Source organism: Balearica regulorum, chromosome 4, assembly GCF_011004875.1.
Source record: "Balearica regulorum gibbericeps isolate bBalReg1 chromosome 4, bBalReg1.pri, whole genome shotgun sequence".
Classification (NCBI taxonomy): domain Eukaryota; kingdom Metazoa; phylum Chordata; class Aves; order Gruiformes; family Gruidae; genus Balearica; species Balearica regulorum.
Genome location: NC_046187.1, coordinates 52496056 through 52517047, shown reverse-complemented (window position 1 = coordinate 52517047; position 20992 = coordinate 52496056). Strand labels below are relative to the sequence as shown.

General features: G+C 43.2%; 1 protein-coding gene across 1 annotated transcript in view; it reads right to left on the bottom strand.

Moving 5' to 3' along the window:
* Positions 1 to 20992, bottom strand: part of LNX1 (ligand of numb-protein X 1) — a 138084-nt gene that overhangs the window by 73526 nt on the left and 43566 nt on the right. Inside the window, exon 2 of the mRNA XM_075752155.1 lies at positions 9474 to 9627. The gene's annotated coding sequence lies outside the window, so the exon portion shown is untranslated. The remainder of the gene's footprint in view (positions 1 to 9473; positions 9628 to 20992) is intronic.

Sequence of the window (20992 nt, the reverse complement as noted above, 5' to 3'; positions counted from 1 at the left end):
TGTGACTGGGCACCTCTAAATGAGTCACGGCCATCCTTTAATGGGGTTCAGCATGGCACTGTATGGCCAAAGGGGCTGGTCTGCAGGCGTGAAAGGAAACCGCTCCGTGACAGCAGCATTGCTGGCTGCTAAGTTAGAAGCTCGTTGTTCTTTCACAGATGCTTTCACCTGCCTTCCTTTCATCACACTAGCTGTGACCATGCTGCGACCAACATCTGCCTTTCTTGATACTCAGCTTGTTTTACTGAGAGCCCAGACGCTGCCATCTTGTTGATGTTTAAAAATACCCACATAAAATTGCTAGGAGACTTGGTACCTTTCAGAGTCACAGAGTTAACTCTTTAAGGAGGCCCCAGCCCAGCTGCCAGTGGGTAGGTGTGGGCAGGTCAGGAGATGTGAGCACTGTCCCCATCTAGTGGCTCGCCCACACCAGGGACAAGAGCGGATCACAGCCAGGAGGGAGCAGAGGACCTCCTTCACCCTCTAGCAAAAGCTCCAAGCCCGCAGGTTATGCAGGATTAGCTGTGACGATACTGGGGAGAGCATAGCCCTTACTACTCCTGCGAGAATCCAGGTTACAAAATCACTCCACCTATTTCATATTCAGGGTTTTATAATGAGGCATCAGGCTGAATGCTTACACAAAACTATTTGCCATTAGTTAGAGAAATTTTAACGCTGTTTTAATTTATTATCTTTCACCAAACTGTGTTCCCTGATAGCAGGCCTCCCAGCTTTTCCATTATCATGTTGTGTACTAAACACACCTCTCTGATTGAAGCTTTTTATAGATCACACTGCCTTTACTGTTCAAGGTAGTACTTAGTTTGGAGGCCATTGGGCAGCCTGTTTGTTCCACAACATTAGACAACAGTTGTGGAAAATATTATAGAGTGACCCATACTGCAGTAATACCTATTATACAGTATTTTCCATCCAAAAATACAGTGATTCACATTCCAAAGATCTGGCTAAAAAATATCATATAATAATTTTCACCAACCTTGGCATAGCTGCACGTAAGGCCAAAGGGGTGAGTCAGTCTGCCTAGATTAGAAACTTTGTTCAAAGGAATGTTATAGAACACTAAGGTGCCTCAAACGTTATCATCATATCTTTCTCTCTCTTTTTCCCTCCTCCCCCCCTATTTTTAAATTTGTTCTACCTATAGAAAAGTCACATTTTCTTTCTGCCTGAGGGGTAGTCAGTAGTAGACCATCATCTCCAACAGGGATTTATTATAGCCAGAGGTGAGATGCATACCTCCAGGTAAAAGTCAGTAGCTGGAGAAGAGTTGGGGATCCCAGAGATATTGATTTAGCAGATAAGAATTCAGCTTGACTTTTAAGATTACAGGAAATACTGTTAAGGCTGGCTCTTAGAGGAAAATAATTGTATTTATAAGTTCAGTACATCAGTACAGAATGTCTCTGAGACAACAAACAGGAGCTCCAAACCCTCTCCTCTTCCTGGCCCCAGCTCTAAGACAGCTGGTTTTTCAAAGTTGTTATTATTAGTCAAAAAGTCCTTCTCAGAGCTTATAACAATGAAAGCACTTTGCAGAGCCTTTAGTGATGAAAGACATTTCCAACTGAATAGAAAAATCCAACAGTACAGTACAGTAGGTGAATAACCCCGACTTTTTAAGTTGTAGCTCAAGCTGTGAAACCTAACAGAAATGTCATACTGTGCCTGCACGGACAATAACTTCAAAAACCAGAACCAGATTGTTTGAAAAAAATTGCTTTTCTCTGTGGTTCATGCTGGAATTTACAGAATAAACCAATGTTGGAAAAAGTTTTCTGTTGTGGAGTTATGTATCTGAAATGTCTGTTAGGAATGTATGGAAATATATTCTGCTTTTTCATCTGTCTCTCTTGCACGCCCACACAAACCTGAATTGCTCTTTCTGATGATTTCATGGATACAAAACTTTAGTCAGCATGTTAAAACAAAAAAATTCAGCCCAGAAGTAATTTGAGAATATTAGGAACAGCTGGACAAGATTTGAGTGAAAGGAAGATTTGAATAAGACAGTACATATCCGCAGGTTAACCTATCCACACTACAAGGAACACGTCCTATGAATGAACTCACCTTAGCAGAAGGTAGGATTTCTGAGAAGACTTGTTACTGGCATGCCTTCAGTTGTCAAAGACTACGTTGGTTGGGGTAATAATTTTTGTTTCTTGCTTTTTTTTCAAAGTTCAGTAAACCCAGACTTGGACCAACAGCTTATGGCAGACCTGCAAGCTCAGACTCCAAGAGCAAAGACGAGTAGTAGCAAAATGGGCAGGCTGTGGTAACTGCTTCTCAAAGGCACACGGTCTGCCTGCTCAAAGGAAGTCAATCATGTGGCCGAAGCAAGACGATGCGAGCGATAATTGACTCCTAAAGTGCTTCCTAAACATGCGCTCATCCTAATTGACATAATAAATGCCATCGGCGTGTCGCATACTAAATTATAAAATTGCACGGCTCGTTATGTAACAAAAGGTGCGTTACTGCTCTGATTTGACTGATTGCTCCGGCTGACTTTGGCAAGACTGGCAACCTGACAAATATCCCAAGCTTGCTTTCAGCCATCTGACCAAATCACAAAACTCTATTTGTGTGGCTGGATAACTGTGTGCCCCAGCTGCCTTTCAAGATGGTGGTAGCTAGGAATGGGTGCAACAGCGCGAGGGAGTGCATCCCCGGTCCTTGCTACAGGTGTGTCTCTGCGATGGGGGGACACACGTCTGCCCACTCTCCTCCTATGTTTCAGAGCAAGGAAATGTGAGCCTGTGGGCCACTACGGAGCTACGGGGTGCTCCAGCTAGGTGCTCCTCAATCCAGGCAGCCCCCAGGCATATACGGACCCATGCTGGGTACACGGCAACAGTGAGACATTACTCAAATCTGCCACTACAGAGTAAAGGGCAAAACTGGGAATAAAATGCATTTGCTATAAAATAAAATAAAATAAAATAAAATAAAATAAAATAAAATAAAATAAAATAAAATGCTCTGCACCTTCAGCACAAATTTACTTCCTGCTATTAACTATGTGACATTGCTTCTACCCTGTTTCCTAAAGAAATAGAGCAGTTCTGCCCTTGTTCCTCTCTCTGTCTCTGTGAATCTCTTTGTTCATCCCTGCTCTTTTTCTCCCCATTACCTTTTGGATCCATTTTTCAATTTCAGCCCACTCTGACAGAATGGCAGAAGCCTCCATATACATTAAATTATCACAATTACCATGAGAATAGGTGACTGGGTAGGAGAGAGAAAAAAATTAATGTTCCCACAAAAAGCAAGGCTGCAGGGTGAACCCAAACCGTACAGGATATCAACAAAGACAGGCAGGAAAAAGCAACTACGCATAGCCAGCCCTCACGAAAAACTAATGCTGGAGCTACACCATATTAGACAAAGCCACAAAGAAATAATGTTCACTAATTCTTCTGTCACTGAACGCCAATACATAATCCAAAAGCTTCCTTTACCCACTTCCAGCTTCCATGCCTTACAACACACAGGCACTGAGATGGCCCATACCATCAACAAAGGTACCTACCTGAATAAAAATGCTTCTCCCTAGGCATGCCCCTTGCTTTCTGGCTTCCTAATGAGTGGATGCACTTTTTACCACGTTCCCAAGGCCAAATGCACCCAGTCTCTTTGAGAAAAGCAAGGTACCCCTTTCTCCATCATCCATCATTCAGCTCCTCTCCGAGCTGGCGAAGCTGAAAGAGCACAGCAAAACTCCCCATGACCCTGGTGCGTGGGGGGGGGAACCGACCCTCAGTGTGACTGCAAGCTGCTGCCAGTATGCAAGGGTAAGGGGCTAGGGGGTACTGGGGAGCAGGGAAAGGGGGTAGTCATGCTTGGGGTAGATAGAAGGCACAGCTGGATGGTGGCCTCCTGGTTGCCAGTGGTGCCTGTTCAAGTCTCAGAGAAGACTTGCTTGTTCTGATTAAAATGTTTTACTCAGCACACTTTGAAGATTCTGTGTCTTCAGACAGCAGGCAAGTAATCTCGTTGACTTCCCAATCTGTGGGACCAAGAACATTTACGAAAAATAACAAACCCACCCTCAGCACCCTCTAAAACACTTTAAAGTAGCTTTTGTCTCTTTTGTGGTGCAAACTCCAGTGTGGTTTTGCAGGACGACATTTACGTTGGTAAGGATGAAGAACGACCTGCCCAACTCACAGCTTTGCGATGTGTGAGTGGCTCAGCCACCACAAACGCATCCTGAGAGCACCCGTACGTCCCCTGTTAGATGTTCGCTCTGCACAGACAAACGCAACGCAACACAAAACCGCTGCAAGAGCTACAGCATCAGCATGCCGACCACGTGTCCTCCGTATCGGCCTGCCCTACTTAACTTGAAAATAACAACGTAATACACAAAGGCAAAAGCATGGGAATGTGAAAATCTTAATACAGCTTCACAATAAGTCTTAATCTCTCTTCGCAATCCTCTCCCAGGGCCACAAGTGGGTCAGCAGGGAAGGTGGGCGATGCTGCCTCTCTGGCCCCTCAGTGCCAGGGCTGGGAAGAGCTGCTGAAGAGGCAACGAAAGGGCAGGGGCAGAAAGCAGCATGGAGAAGAACATCTGCCCTGGAGGACATTGAAGCCTTACACCTCACCCTGCCTCCCACGGCCACAGTGCCTGCCACCCTCAGGCCACACAGCATCTTCTCACATATGACCATGAGATAACATTTAATAACTATGAAGTGCAGAATATGTGATGGATAACCCTGCTAATAACACACAGTGAAGTAAGCTGTGCTTTAATTACACCGTGCCTTTACAACTGCTCCTCTGATCCAGGAGTCTCTTAATGCTTGACAAACTACTTAATGACTTCTCACAACACCCTGTGGGGACCTTTTTTAGGAGCAGCCCGCAGTGTGGTTAGGTGAGCAGGGGAAGGGGCAGCTGCCTGCTCCCACACCACGGGGCTGGGCTCCCGTGATGCCGATGCCCAGCCTTCATCACAAGAGTCCTTGTGCAGCACGCAGCCACAGAGGTGCTCTCAGACCTCAGCTGAGGGAAAGCCCTCACAAACTCTTGACTTCTAGGACTGCATCCTCTGCTTTATGAACATGGATCCATGGGGGGGGGGGGACAGCAGCAACTTGCAGTAGCTGGCTCCCCAGTGTGACAAGTCTAAGCAACAGAAGTGAATGTTTTAGGTAAAACCTCCAGTCCATTGCACTCAGTGGCAAAATTAAATTAAACAAATTCAATGGAGCAAGGATTTAATCATCTGTATCACAATTCTACTTATGTTGCACCTAAGTCCAGTACTATAATTTTTATATAATCATTAAAGATTATATATATAAAATCTATAATTTAAGTTATAGGGCTGTAAATGTCTATAACTTAAATTATATATGTATCTTACTATTTCCTTCTCCTGACACTCGAATCCACAAAAAATGACTGAATAAACAAATTCTAACCAGAAAAAACAGTCTCTATTGAAGAACTGCATGAAACAGTGACACTCTACTCTTTAAAATAACACAATCTGAAAGCATTCCCTGCCACTCAGTCCCAGGGTGACAGCTGCCGGGCCCCAGTCCCATTCAGGAACCTGGAAAAAGGAGGGCAGAAGCCCAGGCAGGGTAGTCAACAAGAACGTTTCAACAACTTCAGAGAGCGGTACAGCCCAGAGGCAGCCTTCTAAATAATAGGCAGACACACAATACGCAGCTAGAAACAGAAATTTCAGGGGGCAAGGGGAAGAAGTTTGGATGAGCCTACAGGCGTTTTGCAATGCCAAGTGCTGAATTTCACATTTAAGAAAAATGCGCTGTTTGAAAGAGGGAAACACTGCATGCTGAAGAGGCTGAACCCAGCAGCTGTGGTCTGACTATCAGTTTTCTGGTGCTAACACCAGTTACCTTTTGGGTGTTGAACAAACAGCATGCTGTCTTTCACTCAGTTCTCTCTCTTATGCAGTAGTGCTGACAGTGCCCATATCTATCTGCTGGTAGTCCCTATTGCTCATTTGGGGGCGAGCTGTGCGCCAGAGCTTATAACTGTCTTCCAAATGGGAAGGACTGGGGAAACACAAAGTATCCGAGCAGGAGTGGAAGCAGCCCTCTAGCTAAGGCTGTGCAATAGTTTCCATTCCAGGGCACCTTTTTGTAGCGGGATGATGACTAAGATCCCTGTCCAGCAATTGTCTCAGCAAATAAATTTTGTTTATTACAGTGACTGAGCCCTCAGCTACCAAAACACATCCTCTAGAGCCTGGTTCTGCCCTCATCTGCTCAGTGCTGGGAAACAGCATCACTGAGTATGGTACTACTCACTGGATTTGATTCATCACTGCTTTAATTGGGGCTTTGTGGGAACTCCCCGATAAAGTCCACTGCTAATTAACACGTATGTGTTGCTGGTGGCCTTGAAACAATCTCCTTAAAATGAAGAGGCTTACTAAGGTTTTGTCAGCCAGGACACGCGAGTGACACCAGCCTGGGAAAGATAGCTAAGTCTGCGGCTGAATTAATATCTGCTTCCAGAACCGGTTCTGTGGGTGTGGAGATCAATTGTGTGCTGCTTAATCCCGTGATGAGAAACCAATTAGGAATTACATGCTCGAACTGTCCTACTTCCTGCATCCTTCCCCACGGTCAGATCTGATCTGCTGCATGCAGACAGGCAAGGGGCATCAGTCCAGACAGAGAAGAAGTCTTCATCCCTTAACAAGAAATTACTGGCACATGGAAACCATCATTTTATTAAGGCTCTTTGTTTTAATAAGAATGTTGTAGGTGTATTAAAAGTAGAACTGGAGGACCAAGCAGAGGGTTGCCAGGAGCCGCTAGACAGGTAGGAAGTTTCAGGGTGTTCAGCTCCTTGATCTTCTTGTAAAGCAGTAATCGACGTTTACTCAGAGTGATGGCAGCGGTATGCAGCTGGAAGCAGCTGTATGCCACAGGAGATGCCAACTAACCATTCCCTGAACATTTACTGACGGTGAAAGTTTCTGCTTCCATGTTGAGTCCCCTCGAGTCACATGATTCAGGTAATGATCTTTTTTTACAGATTCAGCTCGAGCCTTTGAGGAAAATCTCGGAAAGATCAACTGCGTCTTTGCGCATCCCAGTTTCTAGGAGGAAAAACTGCAGTGGAAGAGCTGGACGTGCACTGCAAACAAGTGCCAAGTCGGGCAGCCCTGCATGATACCAGTGTCTGGCCATTTTAACCAGACAGAGGGGCCTCATTAGCTCCGCAAAAGGCTTCTGGCCACAGAGTCCCTCAAAATCAGCTTCAGGCCTCCGTCTGCCTGTGCAGCGAGAGGAGCCAGGCGGGCCAGGCAGCAGCACTCAGCCCTGCAGACGGGACTGACAGCTCCAGGAATACTGGACTGCTTCCCTCCAGCAGCCAGCCTGGAGGAGACTCTCTGCATTTGAAAGCCTTTACTAATTTACCTTCCTGCTGGAAACAATGTTGCTCGATTTCCTGGTTTGCAGTGAAATGAAGCTAATCTATCATATCCTGCTGCAAGATTTATTTCTGTTTTGCAAAAGAAAAGCTATGCTGGGGGAAAACGCCAGCGCCTTCAAACTTCTTCCAAAATACAATTCCATTTTCTGTTCTGATAGACGACCACAACCCAGAGCCAGGAACATTCCTCTTTCCAACTCTGCGCTACAACGAAGTCCTGGTGCAGTTAATGCTCAAACACATGGGCTTGGAACAGCCTTCCAAAAAGCAGAACTCGTGTGAGTGAAGGGGAGGACGCTTGTCCAGGACCACGAACAAGTAAGAGAAATTAGCAGCAGGAGAAAGAATATTTTCAGGTGGCAAGAAAAAGATAATGAAGAGACAAGCTTCCCCAGATTGATTCAATTTATATTTTTGGAAAATATACAGAGGCTCTGAGGTTTGGAGTGGAAGAATATAAAACAGCAAATTAGTAACAGATTACTTCCTTAAGAGGAATTTTCAGTCTCAGGAAAGTGGATGGGAGTATTGAGGACACAACTCCTCGTAAGGCAGCAGCTTTCCAAATGCCTGACGGTGAATCCTGGCTTTTATTTACAGATCAGCATTTGTGCTTTTCCAACGGCAGCAGATAATAGACAGCGCTGTTTCAGTAAAGCAGTGGAGCTGCCTTGATATTGTTCTGCATGAACCTGAATGAGCAAATGAAAACTGCTTTGGAGGGTGGGATGAACAGGGAGCTCGGTTTCTACAGGAGACTCTGAGAAAACCAGTGCCTTGTGTAGTGCCCAGTACAGTCACCTAAGGTATTCTTGCTTTTCCTGTTGTTGGAGAAACCCTTTCCTAGTCATCAGGCACCCGGGGAAAGCATGAAATATGTCTAATATTTACACCTTTCTTGGTTTTTTATGTTTTTCCTTGGTAGATGTCAAAGCAGCCGAGAGCTTGATGCAAGCAGTCCACCCGTAGTCATTAAAAACAAAATGTTCTTAGCTTTAAACATTTGAATGGGTCCTGTACTTTATGTACTCGGACCTCTTATCTACCAAGTACTTTAAGTATATACTTTAGTGCGTGAGGATGTTCACATATCCTCATCACAGTTCTGGGTTCTATGTTGGCACATCTGTGCACATACATGTTCTAACATGAACGATCAGGCTCATCGGTAGAAATTAAACTTATAAGAAGTTATGCGTATATGTTACGCATTCAAAGGTTTGCAACCATTGCATATATCTGTACTGAATTGCAAGACGATTTAAGAGCTGAGTATAAGTTTAGGTAAGTGGAGGGGAACATGAGCTAAAGATAAAAACTAAACAGAGTTTTCTTTCTCTCCTCACCTCAGCTGCAGTTATATGCTTAAAATCTAGCTGGAAGATACAGCAGGGGCGAATGCAGCCTTGATTTACCTCCTATGGCTAGAGTGAGATATTGTGGGTTTTAACATGGGGGAGGGGAAAAAATGGGTTTCCAGAGGATTAATGCAACGATGGGCTAAAGCAGCTGCAGTACAAATGGCACCTCTCCACAGATAATCAGTTGGATTTTAACATGCTTTACTGAAGAAATAGACCTTCTTAGCAAAAGGAAGACAGGAAATCAAACACATTTAGCTAACAAAAAGGTGATGAAGTAAGCATGGCGCTTTTGCACACTAGCATGTAGTAAGTATGTAAGTAGTATTGAAACACTGGCTACCAACAGCAGCAGCAACCTACAGGTACATTATATGGCCTTCTCTGTGAGATTATGAAAATAATCCCTTCATTAGATTATGGGGAGACTGAATCACTAACGATAGACACAGTAAATATTTATCGCTGCTTTGCTGCATGGCACTCTCGAGTGTGCAGGCTGAGGCTCGGACCCACTCCCTCCTGCCACAAACCAGGGCTGGTGCGTTTGCTGGAGCATTTCCTTCCACCTTTGCTCCTCTGGAACAACTCACGCCCAACTGAAGGATAAAAGTGGGAACACCACAGAAACCAAATACAAATCTTTAAACTCACGTGTCTGGCTTTTCCGTGTCTCTCATCCGCTGCTGGCAGAGTCCGGCAGGTGTAAAAAGGCTGGGCTTGGGCAGGCAATGTCGGGCAGGGGCACCGCGCTCACCCTTCAGCCCCGTCTTTGCAGGAAGAGAGCGGCCGTGTCAGACGGGGAAGCCTATGGCATGACAGAAGGTAGAAAGAAAAGCTGAATTGCATAAACCTGAGCAATTTAAGGTTTAGAAAAACCACACCCTCACGGTCATTTCTCCCGCAGGCAGATAAGCGTGTGCAGGCTGCTCAGACAACAGTGTAATTTGAAGCTTTTACTTTTCTTTCCGGCATATACCAAAGTCCATTTTCGGTTTGGGTCTTCCTTGCATTTCTTTTCTTCTTTCAGCCGTGCAACTTGGTTCAAATTTAATAAAGTCCAGTGGACCATCTTAAAAATTTCTTCAAGACAAAAGATTCATCTTGACTTTCCCCTTGGAAAAGGAAGATGAGGCCCACAAGGTCTGACCCCGAGTCCATGCTTTGAAAATGGGATCTTCACCTTGCTCCTGCATGCTCGAAGTTGGTGGTGAAGACTTGAACTATGTAAGAGCAACTTGTAAACTCTGGAATCAGCTGGCTGAAAATACAAGCTCTGCTAATTTTCTGAGCATTGCAAAATAAAGACTGCTTTAAAGCCAGTTATCCAGTAATTTTCAGTTTTAAAAGTACCCAAGAAAGGAGTAAGACGTTGGACTGCCGCACTGTAATGCAACAGCTGAATATGAATGTTAACTACGAAAGCAGCAGCAGCAGCAAAAGAGATCTTTTTTTAAAAAAATATTTTCAGTGGAGGAGAAGAAACCCTGATCTTCAAACTACATGAATCACTAATAAATGCAATGACTTCAGCCATCATAAACATTTGCTGCTACGGAAGGAAGTGTTATTCAGAAAGCAGGGCAGCTTTGGAGATGAACTCGAAGCAATCCACTGCAGTATATGCCGAAAACAGGCGGAAGGAAATCCCCAGCCTCCGATGTAAACATCTATGGCTACCAGGTCTTGGCCTCCGATTCATTCTTATGCAAGTTTGTTTCCCTTCAAACATTTTAAAAGCATACTTGCTACTTGTGATTATAAAATCCCTTGTTAAATATTTATTTTAAGAAATCATCAAGGGACTTGTCAAGTCCTACGAGCAAGTGCGACAGGCACGCCCTTAGCTCGACGAACGCTTGTTCGCAGTAGCATTTGCCTTTCCCGCCCTGACAGCACAGCACCTCTGCTTCGAGTTGCCTGAGGAAACCTGGGATGGGTCCCTGCCAAGCCAACCTGCCGCTGCTCGGTGCACGGTTGCCCAAAACCCAGGTGTGTGCCGGCAGTGCCACGCTGGAGCCGTGGCACTGTGGAGCGCTGAAGTGCTGCTGCTCTCCCCCCGGGATGGGTGCAATATGGAGAGACACAGCCCGCACGGGACCAGATGTCCACAGCAGTCACAAGGCCAGATACGCAAGCATCATGCGTCAGCCGTCTGCAAAATTGAACTATGCATATGCAATGTACTTTTAAAAACATGCTTAAGCTACAGAAGAAGCTTAAACATTAGCAAATACGTCCCCACAGAGCAAAGCGCGTGTTTAAATCCTTCCTTGCATGGGAGGTCTCTTGGAGGCTGATCACCCTAGATCAGAAAGCCCAGAGCCCTGCTGTCACAGGTGACCACATCAGACACTCTCAGTTACAGACTTAATTTCCATTTTAGAAACTAGCCAAGTTTTCACCCCCTCCCACTGCCAGGAGGCTTTTCTAAGTTTCCAGACTAATGGCCAGTTCAAACTCATTTGTTCTCACGCTAATGTTACTGGATTGCTTAAATAGCCTTTCCCATCTCATGACATGTTTTCCTATTTTCCTTCCCACTCAAACTCTCTAAGTCTCTGCTCAGAAGAAAGGCTTTTCACTCTCCTCCTCACCCAAACAGACCTCTTGGGTACCCATTCCTGTCCAAATTCTTCACTCTGGAATATGGCATTAATACTTCCTTACACATACCAGGCAAATTATTTTCCCAGAAGGTGAGTTATTTATTGGCTCTGAACCAAAGAGCTGGCGAGCTGTACTCGTTGATGGAAGATCCTATGCTGAAACTGTCTTTCATCTGAATTTCTCCTCTGAACTACAGCCCGTGTGCTGCATTATTTACAGATCCCCTCCTTTGTCTGCAGCTGGCTAAAGGCTCTGACAGATTTTCTTCATCAACAGCACAAAAAAGTGAGAGCATTTTCCTACTACAATTCATTCTTTTGCATCAGAACGACAGCAGCATCTTATAGATCTGACTGGTGCAATGACACCTGCTTGATAAACTTCTAATTCCTTGGTATAGCTTCATACATTGAAGGCAAAAAATTTAACATATCGAGCTCTGTTTAATTTTATAACAAATTTGTACAGTTCGTCTCAACTTATGCAAATATAGGTATAAGGACAGACAGGAGGACAACATGCCATGAGCCCTGTTGTATTAGATGCACTCATTTATTTACTTCAACTAAATTATTTCAGCATGTATTGCAACCATTGGCAGTACACACTGTGCAAGCTAAGTTAGAAGATTAGTCAAATCAAATTATGGGATATTGTAATAATCAAGTGTTCGGTGATAATATTGTAATGGATGCCACCTGTGAAGCCCCATGAAGCCAGTGCAGACGAGGCAGTGGGCAGGTCAGCTCTTTGCCTGCTGCTGACCCCTCTCTTCCAGCTCCTAGTCCAGGTGAGCCAACAGATTCCTTGCAAAAAAAGAAATAAAAGACCAATTTCCAGTGTATGTTACATTCCTGTCCACACAGATCTGGCAGGGGGCTGAGCTATGCTGTCTCTTTCAAGTACACAAGGAATCTCCAGTGCTGTTGAGTATTTCTGTGATGTCCCCACAATAATAAAGTACACCCTTGTCCCTGACCCCCATGATGGATGGTAGGATGGGGACCAGGAGGTGGAGGACCGGTGGCCCTGGCTGGCACTCTGCCTCGGTGGAGGGGGGGGAGCCAGGGAAGGAGAATCAAGAGCTGCGGTCACAGCTCAGGGTGGTGGTGACAGACCAGGCCCATCAGGGGATGAGGTCCCCCAGGATGAAACTGTATCCCCTGACCTCCATGACGGCAGACCACATCCACATCTGGTGTGGACATTTGATTCAATGTTCTCACGTGGGATTGCGCCAAATATATACCTTGGCTTGTAGACGCATACCGGAGCATAGGACCAAACTCTAGGGGGGAAAAAATCAGGTTTAGCAACAACTCTAGAATGAAGACCACTGTTTTCATGTCAGTTGCCTCTCTTTGCTTCCTCTTTGTGGAAAATCAACAATCTGAATTGGATCACAACACATAAAAGGAAAGACTGCCAAGCACTTGTACTACGGACTCTCTGGGGACTACTGAGTGCCACTGACAGTCTGCTTGGAAATGAGACTATGGACTCTGCAGTCATTAATCACCAATGTTAAACTAGCAGTTCTGTACAGTGTGACAATTTAAATGGGATGTTGACCTCTAAAGTTGACCTACTTGGTGCAATTTACAGATGGCAAGGATCTTACACAGTGTATGTTAGTCTGGGAAGTCATGTTTCATTTGTCATAAAAATTCACCGTATCTTCTGTATTCTGTACCTCTCCATTTTCTAGAAGACTCCTGAGAAGAACAGGAGCATAATGAAGAAACTAAAACCACAGTAATAAAATAATCTCTTGTCCTCAATTAATGAACCAATAATAGTACCAGACTTACAACTATTATTTTCTGAAACGGACAGCTTTCATGGGCTGAGAGAGCACAGAATTAAATATGGCCCTACTGGGGGAAAAAAAAAAAAAAAAAAAAAAAAAAAAACAAAACCAAACCAGCAACTTGTGCCATACCAACAATTAAAATCATCCCACCAAAGAGCTTGTATGGCATCCATCAGGAAGGGCTCCGACTGGGAAAGCCCGCAGACCCAGATGTACAATCTCAAGTGAAGCTTGGGGTCCTTCCACCTCCTCCAGAAAAATCTGTGAACACATGAGCTGTACGTACATAAGCATAACAAACATTCAAGTGGCCAAATCACTCTGGCTGTTGGGAGAGGATAATATTACAGATAGCCAGGCTCTATATGTTTTCCCTTGGGAGGAATTGTTGAAGTTAAAAGATTAACCTGGGCTCTCAGCACATTCATTAGTTAAATTGCAAAGCAAGCTCATTACATAACCAGTTCCAGGACAATTATATTTATCTCGTCAAGGTTCACAGTATGGGTGGATTGCTGACCAAGGTAACGCAAATACCTTCTGCAGGATGGAAGCTCTCTGATCCATTAGAAACATCAGTCCTGTGCCCTACTGCAGTTTTTGAATTGCCTATGCCTTTTCAGAAGAACACACTTGCATAGTATGACCCAGAGGTCTCTCCAGCATGGAGGGAGGGACTGAGGAAAGCTGGGCTCACTCTCTGGAAGTGGGCAAACCACAGCACAGAAATTAAATTACTTGCTCCTAATTACCAAGGAAGTCTCTGGCATAGAGACCATCTCACTTTGTCATACACAGTAAAATGAATTGTTTAAGGTGGAGTAAAATGTCTGTACTAAAAGCATGTACAAATACGTAGTGTGTGCAGTCCATCCTTGAATTAACTTTCACATCCAGGTTTATATCCGGGGAGCAGTTCATAGAGTTCAAGATTAGAAGAAAGAAGGTGGTCACCTTGCTCGACTTCTTGTATGTCACAGGCTGCCACGTCCTCTGCTCTGTGCCCTCTATGGACCCCACTGATTGGGTTTAGCCCCATCAGGAATCTTTCTAGAAAAGTGTCCTATCCTGGTTTGAAGAACCAAAAGGTGGGGAGTCCACTGGTCTCTTTGGTAGCTTGTTCTGGGAATTAATCCTTCATACTTGCAAAAACACATGGATAATGTATTGCTAATTTGATGACACTGGTTCAGGTTATTGTCATCAAGCTATGTTACCCATTTCCTAGTTGGCTGAAAAAGCCCTTCCCAAGCTGGTATCTGCGTCTTGTACCACTACCTGCATTACACTTGCGCTAGCATCCTCATGTATTTCTCTTGTGGACCAAAAAGACTGTGCTCCAACTAGCAGTTGTATTACCTAGCTCTTAGGTAAGATATTTGCTATTCCCTGCATTCTCCTCCAACTTTTAAATCATCTTTTAAAGTGGTGACTGTGATGTGGTTGATGTTACTCCACAGGAGTCTCCCCATATGCATACATACTATAAACACAGACAAAAATCACACCCTCGCTCTGACTTGACTCCCTTCTGCGTGTGTATTCAAGGATCACACTAGACATCTTGCCCTGCCACTGGGCTAGGACTACATTCTGAGGTTGTCTGTTAAGATCTCCAAAATCTTTCCAAAGCCTCTATTTTTTTTCCTAAGCTGTCTTTTCCATTTCTGTAGATATGCTACATGTTCCCTGTTTTCAGGTTTATAATTTTGCATTGGACTGCATTAAAGCAATCTTTGTTCAGTCTGAACTTCACTTTTTAGACAGTTCAGATTCCCTTTTCTGTAGCACCATGCATGATCAGCAAGTGAGCCAATATTTTTCCTGCAAGACCAAAAACTAAATATTAGCAGAAATGGGCTGAGTCCTGATCTGGCACTAAAATCTCACTAGAAATATCCTGATTTTGATACACCAGTTCTTAGCCACTTGACTCGTGCTTACACAAGAATGTAAAATGCCCCATTTTTGATCAAATTATGTTAGAATATTGAGCTTTCAAGGACTATTATGCTGATATAGTTACTTTATTAACCAAACAGGTAATCTTACATAAAAAAAAGCAAGCCAAGTTTACCTGACAAGACCCACGTTCAATGAAAACATCATTAGCTGCCATTAATAATATTCCTGTTCTGTATTACTTGAATTTCCATATCAGCTTCTCTATTATTTTACTAGAAGTGAGGTCAGGCTAGCTGCCCTGCCGTTACGAGAATTACCCTGTTTGTGCTGTTAGGACATTGGTAAAAAAATCAGCATGCTTTCAGTCTTGGTAAATTTCTCCAATATCCCCAAATTTATTAAAAGGTCAGATCAGTGGGCCAGACAATTTCTCAGGCAATTTAAAAAAAAAAAAAAAAAAGTTAGGATGCATAGCTGCAGGTTATATAAGGTCTACTACTTTAAAGCTGTTTTCCCAAAGTAGGTGTTGTCTAACATTCTCTTAATCACAGATGGGCTGGAAAAGAATTCATTCTCCTCATCACATGATATATGTACCTCATCTTGTTTATTTTCTGAAAATTTCAGCCATCTATGCATTTCTTATTAACAGTTTTAGTACCTTCAACCCTTGCAGGGTTTACACAATTGCTACATTTTTTTTCCTTATGTAAATTAAAAACTCCTTCAGAACACCATTTGCTTGTCAAGAATAGATTTTGTTTTAGCCTTTGCTAGTAATTTCCATGCTTCATAACATATGAATATCAACAGATATCTACCTCCCTTTCTCTAGCCCTTTTTTCCAGTATACAGTCACACAGTTTATTTAAATATATAAGTACTGTGCATATTCATGCCCACATACGTGTCTATAGGCATACATACATAGCCCCATATACAGATATGTGTGGACAAATATACACTTATTTAAACACATATGTACACATGTGTAAGCGCATTTCTACTTTCTGTCTTCTTTTGCCACACACTGTGGTTGTCTTAACAACATTTTGCCCAGTTAACAAACTCTTGTGAAAAACTGGCTGTTTTAATTCAGACATTTCTCTTCCCAGTCAATTTTAGTAGGCGCTGTCCTCGGCTTTGGGAAGTTGGCCTTTTCAAAACAGCATGTATAAATATTACTGTTTGGGACTGTTTTCTCTTCAACACAATCAGGTCATGATTACTTCTTCCTGAGACAACCCCTGATTTCCAGTCTAGCGGATAAATTCATTTTTATCTATTATCAGGCTGTCCGAAACCAGAATTCTTGCATACCAGGTTTGACAACCTTTGTTTCTTAGAACTATCATCCAGTATTTAACCCTACTCTAGTGATGTTTCACAGGTAGCTAAATGAAATCTTCAGCAAATCTCCAAAATAAAAAGTTCCCCATAATTGCACGGTTCTCTTCCCACATGTAGTAGTAGCAGCTCATCCTGTCTGCAGATTCAGTTCAGTGACTTATAACATCACCTCTGCCCACCCCTACTTGCTCCTGGGCTTTGGCAATCAGCATCTTCCACCGCATTTCTTAAGATCCTGCACTTCCCAGTTCTAAGTTAGGCAGATATAAGTCACTGGGTCATACACAAAGTCATTCCTCTGACACAATTTCTTTTATCTCCCTTAGCCTGCTTAAACAGCTTATACAATACCCTAACATACTGGTCCCTCTAGCACTGAAACCTGATGAGACAATTAAGTTGAATTTATCTTGATTATTGAGAAATTCCAGTTCCTCTTTCTTATTACCCAGACTCCCAGCTTCAGCATATAAGCGTTTCCAAATGCATTTCTCTTTGCATCCTCTACCAAGCTGATTTAATTTGTTCCTGACATGGTGAATTCGAACCACATTTACTTTCTTAACCCCCTTCTGCGTGTTGTTACTTTAAATACAGTTGTGGCAGTTCGTAATAATCGAGATTTTTTTTGTCCCCCGCCACACCTATTCAATCTCTCTGTCATTTAGTACTGCATATATTACAAGTCAGTACATGGTTTCGCTCCGTGGTATGTAGTCAGTCCAAAACCAACAGAGATATTTTGTGCTGACCCGTGGGATGCTGACACAGGCTGGCTGGGAGACTGTATCTGCAGCACTACTTAAATAATCACATTCGACATCATTCTTTCTGTGTCGGAGCATCCTGTTTTTGCAGGTGGCTTTGCAATATAATTCAGCAAATGCAATTTTTAATACCAGTGCAAGTACTCTTCTTAGGTCACACAATGAATCAGAATCTGCTGCAATACTTGCAATACCTCGCAGTCACAGAACTCAGCGCTGGCCTGAGCCAGTCATGGAAACTCTCTGAAGAGATACAGATGTGTTTCACGCACGAGGAAGAAACGCATTAACATCTGCACATGTCTGACTGTTACCCACTTGTAGCTGCTTGTTTTCACACGGCACAAACTAGGAGGCTCTGCAGAGCCTTGCTGGGAACGGGCAGGGGCCGTGCCAGTGTCACAGCCATCTCGGACGTGCCTGCTCACCGGCCTGGTACCTGCCCTTTCGTAAGGGGACAAAACTCTTTGGGGAAGCAGGTTTCACTCAGCCCCCACTGACTGCACTGAACACTGGATTGTCCCTTAAAATGTTTAAACCCTGTACAACCTAGCTACAGAAAACCAGGGCCCGTTTTATGACGTATGCTTACTTCCACGCAAACCACAGGAACTTGCAAAGGTGTAAATTTGAGTCAGGATGCTATGGGAGCGTTGCTCTCATCTCAGAGAGGTAAGGGATCTTCTCCTTGCGTGGAAACATTGTATCTTTTATTAGACTAATTGCTAGAACTGGAAAAATGATGTGTTTTCAGGTAGGCAAGCATTCCTTTGGTTACATTTGCTGTAATTTCTAATATATCCACAAAAAAAGGTATCAGCTGGTGGGACAGAGCACGTAGGAAGGGGTAGCTTCCTTTGAAGAAGGTGAGATGTCTTCAATACACCAGTTCCTGAGCAGCCCAGCCCTTCAGGCTGAACACCTTATCGCTTGGAGATTGAGGCACAGAGTGTTGCTGACTCAGCAAGCTCAGCTAACAGGGGATGGCGCACATCTTGCAAATAAACTCTCTTTGTTTTACTAAATGAGTTAAGCATCAGTCTAAGCACAACTCCTTTTACATGCCAATTGCTTAAATTGCTAATTCATTTCTCCAAGGGAGAATACAATGTGTAGAGTATAAATTACATCAGGGAAAAAAAAATTTGTAAGGACACACAAACATATTTACATATGGGCAAATTAAGTATATAAGGTGTTACAGAAACACACAGAGAACCTCTTTAGCAATGCCCATTGCAAACTGGGAGATGGTGATAAGAGAAGACATTTAGCTCAGAGACATAACCTAAAGCTCAAATGAGTAAGAGTTACATTATCGCTAAGTGATCTACTTTCAAGCCCAAAAGTCTAAAAACAGTGGCTAGAGGAGCAGGTGGTTTGCTGACCCTCCCCACGCAGCGCAAGCCCTGGCCTTTCACGGGCTTCGACCCTCGCTCTGTAACACAGCAAATGCATTTAAAGTTTCCAGCAGCTCATGTAACTATGCTGGTGTACCTGTCAGTCTCCCAGAACCCACAATGACTTTTGGATTCAGGGAACAATTTCAAGTACTTCTGACAGATGAGAAGGGCTTTCAACAGCAATTAAACAAGTTTGGTGAAAGCAGGTAAGCGGGTGGAGATGAAAGACTGATAGCATTTTCACCAAGAGAAAACACTCACTGAGGATGTCTTACTAAAATGCAAAGCTCCCATTCCTCGTATGGGAAAGAATGTCCAAACAGCAGGAAAATATCCCCTTGGAGCTCACAGCACTCATGAATCTACAACAAAACGGGATTCTTTAGTATCATTCTGATGGTAGTGAATCTGTCTGTTTAACTACACTTGTTCTCCACACTGGAAAATTCAGATCTTGCATGTTTTCAAAAACCATAACAAACTGATATATAACTGCATAATATATATAATGCATACATATATATAAAATTCAACAAAAGGTTGAATGAAATTTGAACAGTTTCTCATGGAAAGATGATGATGATGATTATTAATTTTGTCTGCAGTCCACAATGTGAATGCTTAGGTATCATTTCAAACAACAGCTCCTTGAGAAAACATTTATTTTTTTATGCATTATACTATGAAATGCCTTTAGAAGTGGCAACTCCATCAAAACTGATTAAAAGAAATTGAGAATATCCATTTAGTCAACTTATAAAATCTCATATTATTGGGTCAGTGTTGTAGTGCACTTCCCCTTGCAGTGCATTACAGCCTGCAGCAAAACCACAAAAAGCTCTTCAGCAAACTAGAGAAGATAAGGCTTATTTGACATTGCAAAACCTTAAACTCAGCTTTCAGTGTCTGATAATGTCTTCAGCGAATATTTCGTGTGCTTTTTCTAGCATAATTTTATGTGGATAATCTGTATTGAACATCTTTAACTGCCAAAAAAGGTAAAACTGAAAACCTGACCCAGGCGTATGATGCAGAAACCTTCTGAACAGTATTTCCACCGCAGCTCCACTGCTTGAATCTCAGTTGATAACATTGACATAAGAACATTTTTCTGTTGTGGTTTCAGGTCTCTGTAGACCACATATGCTGAAACATTCCAGATCTGGGACAGAAAAGCCACCAAACTAATTCTGTATATGATTTGAATGCAGGAGTTGAACCCAAATCTCCACAGGTTCAATGTTGACATACCTGTGCTTTATGCTACCGTCCTTCCCTCTTACTGCTTTGCTGGGGAACTGGTGCTAAGAGCTTACACTATATGAGGTACTTACTAAGCGTATATGAATGGGGTTGCTATTATCCGTCAAAGGCTTCAGGCTGAAGCAGTTGTTCAGAGCATCCCTGACACGTATCCCTGCTGCTGACAAAACAAGTCTATATTCATGCCCCACGGACAAAATCGCCATTCGTATTTAGATTTGCACCATGTTCACAAAGTTCCTTGGGAGATCTGTTCACTTTGTATGTGGGGAAATGGATCAGAAAATACTGACAATTTTCAAAACGCTTGCTTTGAATTTCAATGTCTCCTCCTTGTACTGGCTAACAGTGAACTACTGTTGGTACACACTAAGTCCCTCACACTGCACGTAAAGTACGTTGACTTGCCGAGTGTGCAGAGACTGCAAACTCCCTTGCCTACCCCTCCCTTCCCAAAACGCCAGCAATGGACCATTATCTTTGATTTTGACATCTGAAGAGAGAATGCAAATGCCAGGAAGGAAGTTTTTAGAATCTGTAAAAAAATACTCTCTAAAAGACCTTCCAAAGGGAATATTACAACAGGATACAGTAAAGAAAAACAGGAGAAGAATTTGAGGGGGAGAAGCTCACACTATAAATGAAAAAGACTTCTGAGAATAAACAAAAACAAAAGCACATCCAAACTTACTTCTGCTTAACAGAAAATATATCATTAGTGAATTTTCTGCTTAAAATAGACTAAGCATATTAGTGGAATACTTGAATATGTCTAATTTATACCTTCCAGACTGTGCAGGGTAGTACAAGGAAGATGAAAGTGCACTCAGAATTGATGTTGGGGCCACCCCCGCTGGACCACCAAGGCAGAAGGTGAAATGTGGAGGTTACAAGCTGAGTACTAGGACTTTCCTTTCATTTTTTCTTTGAAAAATTTCCTTTACATCACCAGGGTATCTCCTCAAGAATCAGGAAAAATTTATCTCTAAAGTCACTGAACTGAAGGTTGGGAAACCTCAGTCTTTCTGAGCATCTTGGTAATAGCTGGTCACTATAAAATTG